Source organism: Molothrus ater, chromosome 14 (assembly GCF_012460135.2).
Source record: "Molothrus ater isolate BHLD 08-10-18 breed brown headed cowbird chromosome 14, BPBGC_Mater_1.1, whole genome shotgun sequence".
Taxonomy (NCBI): Eukaryota; Metazoa; Chordata; class Aves; order Passeriformes; family Icteridae; genus Molothrus; species Molothrus ater.
In genome coordinates, this window is record NC_050491.2 from 14,807,067 (window position 1) to 14,813,066 (window position 6,000).

The window sequence follows — 6,000 nt, forward strand, 5'->3', positions numbered from 1 at the left end:
AGGATGGAAGGGCCAAATGTGCCTGTGGTGTAACTGCAGTGAGGCAAGCAGAGATCTGTCAGGAACCCGGAGTCCTGGCAGGTCTGTAACAGCATTGCCACACTCTGCTGCTGGAGGAAACCCAACAATGGCTCAAAGCTCAGAGTGTCTTCTACTGAACCGGCCAAATAGACGTTTTTGGACAGAGATTTGTGTTTGCCTTGGCACTGAGGGGTGGCATCCGGGATTCCCCCTCTTTCCTTTCAGGCACGCTTTCCCTCAAACCCACTCCAGGAGTTCTCCCTCTGGCCAGGTGGGCTGGCAGAGGCTCAGCTCTTCCAGGGGCTGCCGTAGGGGAGGGGCCCCAAGCTGGGTTTGTTTTTGTTTGAATGGGGGCTGTTGCTTTTTGGACACCCTAAATGGAAAAGTGCTGAAGAAAAGCCACCCCTTCATCCTCGGCATTCTCCCTGTGTGCTGATCCCTGCTCAAGCAGGAGCTTTAGTGGCTCTGCTGTCCTGCTGGAATGCTGCAGGTCAGGAGAGCCCACACCTACACATGCAGATGTTGCAGCAAGGGGCAGCCTCTTCTCAAACAAGCCAGGCTTGATCTTGCTGTGCCCAAGTCATGTTTGAGCTCAGTTTACCATGAGTGTGGACATGGGAATGTCTTGTTTGGCTGTGGTGACCAAAACTTGATGCTGTCCCTTCCTGGGCCGGGTGAGGACGTTCCCAGATGCACAGGGCTGTGCTGGCAGAGCCCCCAGTGCCCTGGCAGAACTCTGCAGTGGGTGGTGAAGCTCGTTTGACTTGTTCCCTGTGGGTTTGCTCTGTGCCTGTCGATAGGGCCGTGCTCACAGGGACAGATCTTTCCTGCCTCAGTGGAAGCAGTACCCACAGAGCTGGTGTTCCTGGACTCAGGAAGGATTGCTGGGAGCTTGCATCATCAATTTAACATCCATTAAGTCTTCCAGTGAGTCACAGAATCATTAAGGTTGGGAAGACCTCCAAGATCATCAAGTCCAACCATTGATCTTGGTGATCATTAAGATCATCAAGACCTCAAGATCATTAAGTCCAACCTTTGACCAAACACCATCATGCCAAATAAACAATAGCACTGAGTGCCACGTGCAGTCGTTTCTTTGAAGACCTCTGGGATGGGGACTCCAGCACCTCTCTGGGCAGCCCCTTCCGATGCTTCACCACCCTTTCCATGAATAAATTCCTCCTGATGTCCAACCTGGCACAGCTTTAGGCCATTTCCTCTTGTCCTATACCTTTTTCCCTGGGAGAAGAGCACAACTTTCACCTGGCTGCCTACTCCTGTCAGGGAGTTGTGGAGAGCCACAAGGTCCCCTCTGAGCCTCCCTTTCTCCAGGCTGATCTCCCCCAGCTCCCTCAGCCACTCCTGGAGCTCCAGCTCCTGCCCCAGCTCTGTCACCCAAAGATGCAGCTCTGGAAACAACCAAGGAAACGAGAGCCTTGCCTTGGTTTGTTTACATCTGTGTGTATTCCAGCATACCACCTGCATATGGAGCAGCTCCATCTGCTCATATGACATGAATGAAGGATTTATGGCCACACCACATTCCAGCTGGAGGATTTTCTTATGTACAAGATGCTGTAATCAGGTACCTCTAAGAGACTGTAGAAGGTTTTGGAGCAAGGGTGAAAAGTCACAGGTGAATCTTTCAAGGGCTTTAGCAGAGCTGTGTGCATCATCCAGAGCTGGATCCAAACTGGAATTGGGAATATCCAGGGATTAAAAAAGGCATAACTCAATTACAGAGATGCCTTTTCTACAAACTTCATTAACACTAACAGAAATCAGCCCTGAACTGTGAACACTGTGAACACGTTACCAATTTTTGTAGCCAGCTTTTACCAGAAGAAATAATACAAACTTTAAAAATAAAAATTACTGACAGAAAGTTAACTTCATCTACTTCACCCTCATCTACTCCTGTGGGTGCTTTTTTTTTAGAATACAGGTGTCCCTTTTCATCTGTGCAAAGCCTGTCAAAAATAGCAATCCCACAGAACACCTGTGCTAACAGAGCCGGAGCACAAATCTTGTCAGTTAAAGAGATTTATGGGGCTTTTGTGAAGTTGTGCAGGTTTTCTGTTGAGCAGCAGAAGTGGCAGTGGTCTCCTGTGCTGATGTTTATCTGTGAGCCAGGGTCTGCCAGCCCTGGGAGGCAGAGCCTCAGCAGAGTGTGGTGTCTGCTGCTGGGGACGGTGCCAGCTGCGGGGTGACACTGCCAAGCTTGGCCCGTGCTTCCTCTTCTCCACACAGAGAGCAGGAAGCCTCTGATCTGAGCCACAAGTTTCCTCTGTACAGCGCAGGCAGGAGCAAACGTGGTCACACACGCGCTCAGAAAACTGCGTTTACTCCATGTATGAAAACATCTGTTGAAACAGACCTTAAGAAGCTCGTTAATTTTTATGTCCTACTTTGGAGAAGATGCCTTTTGATTTGAAGCAAAAGCAAATCTACTGCCCACACCATTTTTACAGAGCACAGGTTTCAGTGCAGGAGGTGTTTTTTGTTTGTAACACAGATATCACAGCATGATGTGGGAAATAACTTGTGGTTCTTTCTTTTCCTGTTCCAAAAAATCTCTTCATAGTGAGGAGACACCTGGTGATGTTACAAAGCTTTGATGGGACCTGTGCTGCTGTATTTGAACATGTTGATTCTCCAGGAGACAGCAGAGTGAACAACATTTGTATTTTGAAGGACTGGAATTAAGAAATCCCCAAAAAATCAGTGGCTTTCTTCTACTGCATTTTAGTATGAAAGCTCCCAGTTCAAAAGAATGTTTAAGGAAAGCAATTTGGGGCATATTGAAATCTCCCCAAGTTAACATTAAAGACATGCATTGGCCTGAATTTAAGATCACAGAAACATGGGAATGTTTGTTGGAAGAGAATTCTTTTGGTTTTTAGCCCAACCTCCCACTCAAAGCAGAACTATCACCAGCATTAGATTTTGTTTTGTGCAGCTGAATCTTGGAAAACACCAAGGATGGAGAGTCCCCAACCTCCCTGGGTAACCTTCTCCAGCACTACACTCCCTTCCTACTGGTTTTATTTTCCTTGAGGTCCAACCTGTGTCTCCCAAGCCACAGTTTGAGTCCGTTTTCACCCTTTGGCCACCACTTCTTCAAGGAACAGTGGTTAAATAAAATGTTCTGAGTCTCTGCTTCATGTAATTAATATTTAAAAATTAAAAATCAATTCTATTATGGACTGATGGGAATATTCACACCCACAGCCCTGTGTTGGGATGCTGGGAGGATACAACTCTTGGGCGCAGCTCTGGGGATGAGTGGGAACAGCTTTGGGACACAGAGGCAGGATGGCTGCTCCAGTGCCAGCCCTGAAGAGGGGCAGTGTAGGGGCTCTGCTCTCTGACACCATTTCCATTCCTTAAGAACCTTCCAATTTCGAATGTAGTGGAGGAAATCATGTTCCCACTACCCAATTTCTAACCCCTGGCTGTTCCCCTACCACTCAACTGAGGGTACAAGATGAAGGGCTCCCAGCAATGTGACCTTTTGGCCAAGTAAACAGATCCCCGTTTTCTGCAATTTAGAAATTTCTTTACAATTTGGCATTTCTTTCCAAGTGTCCATAGTTTCCATGCTTGGAGCTGTTTCTTTGAGGTGGCAATGCAGTCATCCCAAAGGAAGAACCTTGCCAAGAGGCAGGAGGAAGTGCTTACTTCCACTTCTCCAAGGATTGCATCCCACAGAAATACAGTTCTGGGCAGTTCTGGTGCAATATTTCATGTCCTGGTAATGCTTGGATAAACTAAAACTGAATTATGGCCCAGCTTTGATAACCTTGAATGGCCCATGTGACAATAATCTCAGAACCTTTGTGTTGGGAATTCCCACGGGATCATTTTCCCTAGAGATGCTTTACAGACTCTCCTCTTGGGATTTCTGATATTTCCAAAGAAACTAGAGCTGCTTCCACTGCTGCCTGTGCTGCTGTGTGAAGTGGGATCCTCATCCTTGTCAGGCTCAGCAGGAAAATGAGTTCAGTCTCAGCACTGCTTGAGTGTCCCCTGGGGCTGCCAGGGGAACAGTGACCTTATTTCTGGGTTATTTTCTCCTCCTTCTTCCCAAGTGGATATTCCCATTAGTGGAGGATGTGACCTCCCCTCCTGTGCCCTCCTTACTCGGTGTCACACTGGAGGCCTGGAGATGATGCCACCTTGAACCCAAATTTAATCGTTCTCCTAAAATTCACCTGCTTGCATTCAGCAGAGTTGGGTGGTGTTTTCTGGTAGGAAAAGATGCCACTGAAATTGATACAGCATTAGAAATTCTTCCACTCATGTGCTGTATTCCAACAGGGAATAATAAATACACAGTGTAGAAAATATATCCTTGGAATTGCCTGCTTCAGTTTCTTGGATGAGTTGCTTTTTCATCTTAATTAGTACAGCTGGATCTGGTTCCTTTCAAGGCTTATTGAAAATTAATCTGAGCTGAGGCAGTTACTGTTCAATTCCTGCATTAGAGGCCAAGGTGCATCCCCAGTCCTGGTTTCCATCATGGAGATGTTAGAATTGGTCTTTCCACTACGCTGGTCTTTCCTAATGAAGTGGCTCCCTGGGTTTTAATTAGTCTGGGCAGTGAGATATGAAGGGTTGGAAGGCACGAGATGGAGCTGGGGAGACCAGGAAAACAACTGGCATGAGTGGGAAAGTGATGCAGGGCAGTGCTGGGAAAAGCCAGAAGGAAGGATTGCCATAATTTAAAATCCAGTGTTCCTTAAAAGCATTCTCCCCTTCAGAGTGCTCTGGAGAGCTCAGAGCCCCTTCCAGTGCCTAGAGGGACTCCAGGAGACGGACTTGGGACAAGGGATGGAGGGACAGGACAAGGGGAGTGGCTTCCCTTATATGGGATATTGGGAAAGAATTCTTCCCTGTGAGGGTGGTGAGGCCCTGGCACAGGGTACCAGAGAAGCTCTGTCTGCCCCATCCCTGGAAATGTCCAAGGCCAGGTTGGGTGGGGTTTTGAGCAACCATTCTATGATTCAGAGATCCATTCTGGGCAAGTCACTGCAGCCATGTGGGAGCCCTGGTCTGAGGGCAATTGCACAGCTCTGTTTATTCTCAGGAATTGTATCCTCAAGCTGGGCCCATCCCTGTCTCCTTGCATTTCTGTCTCTCTGAGGAATGCTGACATTTTCACTTAGGAAAAAGGAGCAAAATCCTTTGCTGTGCCTGGAAATTAAGGTTTGGGCGCAGCAGAGTCACAATTTAAAACTTCTTTTTTTGTTTTTTTTTTTTAAAGGAGCTGGTACAAGAAAGCACATGAAAGGGTGTTGGCCTTTATCTGGAAAAGGCAAAGACCTCTCCAAGGGTGGGGTTCCCAAGAGAGGGATTGCTCAGCCCTGGAGCTGCCGAGGGCTGGAGAGGCTGCAGGAAGCCTGCCCAATCCTGCCTGTCCATGTGCTTCCCAGCCTCCACAGGCTCCTGGACTTGTGCTCTTGGCTGGGGATGGGCAGGGACTGGGGAATACTCCACACAAAATCCTGGCCAGGGAGACAGCAGCGGTCGGGCTGCGGGAAGGATGTGGCAGCTCCGGAGGGCTGGAAGCTCCGAGTGCTGACATCCAGGTCAGGCTGACCCTGGCAGTGGATGTGCTGATCCAACCCCTCCTTCTCTCTGCTCACTCTGGATTTCAAGCCTTTGCTGCTCCCCTCTGAGCCAAAAAAAATCTCAGACTGGTTTGGAATCAAGGGGGCCTTACAGAGCATCTCATCCCACCTGGACAGGGACACCTTCCACTAGCCCAGACTGCTCCAAGCTCTGTCCAACCTGGCCTTGGACACTTCCAGGGATTCAGGGCCAGCCACAGCTTCTCTGAGCAAACTGTGCCAGGGCCTCATCACCTTCACAGGGAACAATTTCCTTCTAATATTTAATTTTATGTGATGCCAAAGGTGAAATTCTGCAGGGACACTCTTGATCCACGAGCAGGACCATTTCTTTGGGATCCAT